The sequence below is a fragment of the Amblyomma mixtum genome, chromosome 10 (assembly GCF_055824585.1).
Source record: "Amblyomma mixtum isolate Tamu chromosome 10, ASM5582458v1, whole genome shotgun sequence".
NCBI lineage: Eukaryota > Metazoa > Arthropoda > Arachnida > Ixodida > Ixodidae > Amblyomma > Amblyomma mixtum.
Window position 1 is genome coordinate 74,216,735 of NC_143021.1, and position 5,802 is coordinate 74,222,536.

The following is a 5,802-nucleotide window of genomic DNA, read 5'->3' on the forward strand; positions in this document are numbered from 1 at the left end:
CTGTCTGTATAGAAAGTTTTGCCCCAGCTTTGTGTCAGGATTTTGTGATTTAAAGGATTGCAAAACATTTCAGTCGGACCAGCAAACAACCCACTTGCCAAGCAACATACCTTGCTCAAGTTTGCAAAATACCTGTATGATTTATTTTTCAGAATGCCAAACTGATGAGCTGTCCACCACCATGCTGCTGTTAGGCATTCCTCATGACAGGTCCACTCCACAGCCCATACATATCAAGATGACCCTGGTGACACCTCGTGCCAAGCTTCTCTGGACAGTTCTAGATCGTAAGGAGCCCTGGAATATTGTTCCAACTACTACATCTATGCTGCACACAGCACTGGGTTAAATTGGATTATGCTCCTGTTTGAAGCAGGCAGCACTCTTCTTCGAAGTAACGCACTTGCATTCAGGGCACGCTTGCAGGTGACCATACGGCATCTTCTGGAACATAAGATGTGTTCCTCAGCATGCCAGCCTAGAAAAAGAATTTTTTCTGATTGCATTCAGCAAAAGGCTTGCAGGCAATAAGATGCACGTTAAACATAGCACAGTTTTGGCTGGTTGACTCATAGCTACTTTGAAAGTCACCAAGAACATATTAAGAAAACTAATTGTGTACTTGAATTTTTCTTGAAAGATTTGCATGCTAGCTATTACAGTACTCCATGCGAATGTTTCGCTTGCTGGTGGAAAGTTTCTTGCCCTCTAAAGAATGTACAAAAGTAGTTGGGGGAATAATATGGCATGTAAAAGTAAAGCCAAGTGGGAATAGAAGTGTAATGTTTGAAGACGCCCGAAATGAAGTTTCGGAGAGTGCAGTCCGTCTTTTTCACAAGGCTGCTCTGCGCATGCGTGCCTCTTTTCTTCCAGGTTCACTTGTTGAAAACAAAACTGCTGTTGTTGAACTGTTGTTGAAAACAAATGCACAGGTCATGTCAGTGACAGGCACATGAGACTGATGGGGGCAGCTCGCCATTTCACAGCCATTTCACACACACACACTCGCCATTTCACAGCTGTAGCTGGCCCCTCGTGGAACCAGATCGTGCCTGCATCTCCCACGTGCATTTGTTTTCAACCAGGAACAGACGAATTTTTGCCACTCACCAGGAGGCGCCACATCTTGCAAAAAAGGTTTGGTTTGGTTTATGGGGTTTAACGTCCCAAAGCGACTCAGGCTATGAGGGACGCCGTAGTGGAGGGCTCCAGAAATTTCGACCACCTGGGGTTCTTTAACGTGCACTGACATCGCACAGTACACGGGCCTCTAGAATTTCTCCTCCAAAGAAATTCAACCGCCACGGCTGGGATCGAACCCGCGTCTTTTGGGACAGCAGCCGAGCACCATAGCCACTGAGCCACCACAGCGGCTCTTGCGAAAAAGTAGGATTAGGCTGGGGTTTGCCTGCAAGATTACAGCAGGGTTTTTTTTTCACAGATCATCACATGAGCCTTTCTGCACTGGAAAGTTCATAGTGTATGAGCAGTGCTTGCTGGACTTGACGAAATTTGGCTGGATCTACCACCTTCCTTCAGAATCGTCCAACGAGGTATGCAAGGGATGTTTGTTTCATGCCCTTGGTGGCATTTTTATTCATGTCCTAGCTTTTCGTATCATGTGTTTCACAAATGTGTATTGTGCTTGCATGCATTGATTGGAAACGTGGGTAGTAAGTAGCATGTAACCCTGAAAAATACCTCAAACTTATCACTGGCTGCTACGTACAGATTTGGCTGCTGACCATGCTCCTGATCTGCTTGAGTGGTGTTACCTTCTTTTAACACGTAACATCAGATCTTTTAATCTCCTTCAGGGACAAACTATTATCCAGACAGCTGGAATGTTAAAAGCTTCAGATTTTATCAGAAGAGCACGTCATGATTGCGCAGCAAAATTATCTTTCCTCCCAGATGCCTAATGGAGCACTTTCTTTTGAGTCCTCGTATCCGCACAGTGTGTTCCAACACAGGTTACAAAACACTGCTTTCTCGTCAGTATTTTCAGCAAAATTCGGTATGTAAACAAATAAGTTGATCTTAAGCAATTTAAAGCACTACTCTTGGGAAAACAAGCAAGTCTGCACTAATCACAGCCGTACCATCTCTGCCATAAAACGCACACGCACTCATCATGAAAACGATTTTTTTTGGTAATCTCACTCACTTCACTTGATGCGGTGCTATGGACTATTATGCGCAATTTCGGGCGTTTTTCAGTGTTCTAATTTGTGCACATTGCGCCTTCTGCGCGATAATTTGACAGCATTTATGCCACGTGCACAAATGTGGGTGCTGTGCCTGAAGGGGATGTAGAGGCCAACTGTGATGCACCCTGTTCAGTGGTGTGGCAGCAGGTTGTATGGCTGCATATAACTGGTAGCATATTTCATGCCTTCTTTTCCAGGTGTGTGGCTCCCTGGCCATGGTGACTACCACATGCCAGGACGGGCACGTACACAAGTGGCACAGCCAGCTGATGAGAAGAAAGCTTCCTCTCGGCAACGTTGAGATTGCATCTCTTTTACTGGGTGCAGCCCCACACCGTCTCTCTGGTTCCTGCAGAACGCTGCCATCAGCTGCTTCACTGAGCGGACCTAAGACCACATCAGGAGATCCGTGCTGATCCCTGCAGTGAAGCAGGTAGTAATATTTATTATTGTCTAGTAGAACACTGTACATCAGATTTAATTTAATTATTTTGTTACAGATGCAAAAATTTGCTCCAGAAAGGTTCACGCCAGGCGTGCCTAGTCAATTCCCAATGGCGTTCAACCTACACCACAACCACCACGTTCGCACCTCAACTCCTTCATCTTCGCTCATCTGGGGCATTCTCCCTCTGCGCAGACGAAGCCCACTGGGCCATTTCTCTATAACATTGTAGTTTATGGACTGCTTGATAGCCCGGTCCTATTTTTGGTTCTCATACAAGTCTATAGTGATAACATTCTGGTGACCCCAGGTGCTCCTCAAGGAATATTTGAAGACGTGGCTGCTGATGTTCTCACTCGTATTGTCCCAGTGGACATCCAACGCTAACGTGCAAATTAGTCCCACTAATTCATGCTGTCTGCTCTGCTCTTTCTGAACGGCATTCACATGGTCTATGGCAAGCCTACTGTTAGCTTAGATGGTACACCTATCCGGATTCTCGGCATCTATTTTGATCCTAAACTAACCTTCCATGACCACCTCCTCTGGTCACTTGACTTAGTGGAGTTGCTGACTGCCAAATTTTCTGGTTTTCTTCTGATGCATTTTTCAGTTTCGCCTTTTCTCTTCCGTTTTCTTTATTGTCCCAATTTTTTCCGGCTATCGCATATGCCTCTCCTGTCTGGTGGCCTGTCTCCTGAGTAGCATGACCTTGTCCACCTAACCTTGTCCGCAAAGAGCATTCACCTGTTGGCTCATACTGGCGTATGTTGCAGTACACAGATGGCTGCGTTTCAAGTGCTGGATGCTTCCCTTTGAAATAGAATTTTCCAGTCTCTATTCTCAATCGTGCCTTTCCTGTTTTAAACGAACCTGCTATTTGTGGTTCTCGTTGTTTTCACCCCACTAATGGCCAGATGCCATACGACGAGTGGGTTTAGCATCCCTCTTCAGTTTCAAGATTTTCACCTGAGTGCCTTCCTCCTGCAACACCTGCTGATCTAACCAATCTGTGTTCCTTCCACATTTTTACAGATGACGCACATACCACTTTCTCAGTGGGAGTGGCATATGTGGTCTAATTGCGCTGTATGTTGCCACCTGCAGTGTCAACAATGTCGGATCTAGGGGTGCCTGGAGGTGCCCACTTGTTACCTCTCTTCTTCAGGTCTGCGATCTCAACCGATCACATTCCCTTCCTAAAGATCAGGAAGCTGATGCGCGACATGTCGTTAGTTGCAATCTCGGCACTGCCATTCACGCTACTGCGCATCAGTTTGCAGAGTTTAGCAGTCTCTGACAGGCAAGGAGCAAGCATTCGAGGAGGGACAGGAGAGCTTCTAAGATCTGTACATTCTCTCGAGAGGGTTGGAAGGGTCTGGAGACATTCTCAGCCTGGCCACTTATCTAGTAAAGTAGCGTGATGTGATCCTGGCTTGGTGGAGAAAACTGGAAGCAGTGCCTTGATCCAAGTCTTTCACCAACACTTGCTACTGTAGACGGGGTAGCTGAACAATCAGGAGTTGGCCCTGGGCGGGCTCACCATTGAAATCATGTTGAAACTTCTTACATGCTGAGAACCAGTAAGGCGGTCGAACACTAGTGCAAGCCCACCTCGCGCAGCTCGCCAGAGTGAATATCCCACCATGTGTAACAAGAGCGTGCATCCAAGTTATGTCTCGGCTTAGCCACTGTATGCGGCTACTTTGTACAGTGAGGTCAATAGAAGTCAGCTTGGACTGCTCAGCAATGAAAGTAGGGAGGCGAGGCGTTGCTGTGCTCTCAGGAATTTCATTGTGCTTCATTGTGAAGGAAAAGAGTGCACCTTACGAGTGCTACAGTGTGTTCAGCATGATTCACAGTTCAGTTGCTCAGCTTCATCTTCTCTTTGTGCCCCAGCAACCTACATCTCCTTTGGCTTCATGTTGTGATGGTTTCATGTGGAGGTGTTGTGCTCGTTCCAGCTTTGTTTCTTGGTTTAGTGTTTGTGCGTGCAGTGAAAAGAAGTTTGGTGGTTTGGTGTTTGTGCATGAAGTGAATATAGGTTGCAGTGAAGTTTGGCACCCGTAGCGGTGCCTTGGTGATAGAGTGTAGAGTGAAGGGAAGTTCAGTGTTGTGACAGTGGTTAGGTATGTGCAAAGTTTTTTTTTTTTGAGTAGTAGAGGTTAAAGTACATTTCGGTAATGAAGTGCTTTTTCACTGCTTCCTTTGTGAGCAAAGTGAAGTTGCATATTGAAATGTTGGTGGAGCGCTTTTTTTAAAGGGATAAACTGAATGTTGCCATGTCTCTTGGGATTATAGACGCTCCACTTGGTTAGCACTGTCACCATGTACACAGAATGCTAGCAAAATAGGCTGCTTGTTCTGCAACAAGAGAATACATTTTCACCACTCCTCAGCATCTGGCCTCCACTCAGCCAATAGCACAGCCAACAGAGTCAGTGGTTTCATTTGCCGGCTTTTTCTTTAGCCGAAATATGATGCATGACATCTTAATGGTGCACTGGCGTTCATTGCAATGAATTTGTGTATCCTGCTACTTTCCAATCACCTGCTGGGGTCACCTTCAATTTTTCAGCTATTTGGCAGACTCAAAGCATATGATGGCATTAGGGTACCATTCTCTTGTGCTGCTGATTTCCTAGGCCTTTTTTGTGATTGCAATTGTGTGCATTTTACTGCAAACCCGATATAATGATATTAACTTTTGTACCTCATATGTCTTTTGCATTCATGGGAATGCGAAAAAAAAAATCATAGTCATTATAGAAGGTGGGATTTGCAGGCTGGAGAACGCAGGAACTGTGAGCATCAAGAGCATTTGATGTCTTCTTCATACTTAATTTTGCTTCATGTAGTGAAGTTTTTAAAAATGCATTCCAAGGCAAAATTGTGAAGATATGGGGATAATGTGATCTTTGCCAAAGTAACTGAGCGGCTGTGCCATTGGCTGGGAGGGCGAGCTTGCGGAACTGCGGTCCTCGATGCTGCCCCCTGGCTGCGAGGATAAACTGGCTGACAAAAGGCTATGCCCTCGCTCAGTACGACAACATTCTGAATCAAGTGAAATTCTCCCTGCACATGATACCTGCCAACTTCCTATCATCTAAGGAAAAGGGCACAAGCTTGTGTCTGCCAATTCACGCT

General features: G+C 45.7%; 1 long non-coding RNA gene across 1 annotated transcript; it reads left to right on the forward strand.

Annotated features, from left to right (window-relative positions):
- The first annotated feature begins 223 nt into the window (after positions 1 to 223).
- Positions 224 to 5,417, forward strand: LOC149326137 (uncharacterized). The gene is made up of 4 exons (XR_016285992.1): positions 224 to 287; positions 1,442 to 1,553; positions 2,408 to 2,643; positions 2,711 to 5,417. It is a non-coding gene; the product is annotated as an uncharacterized LOC149326137 (long non-coding RNA).
- The last annotated feature ends 385 nt before the right edge of the window (positions 5,418 to 5,802 follow it).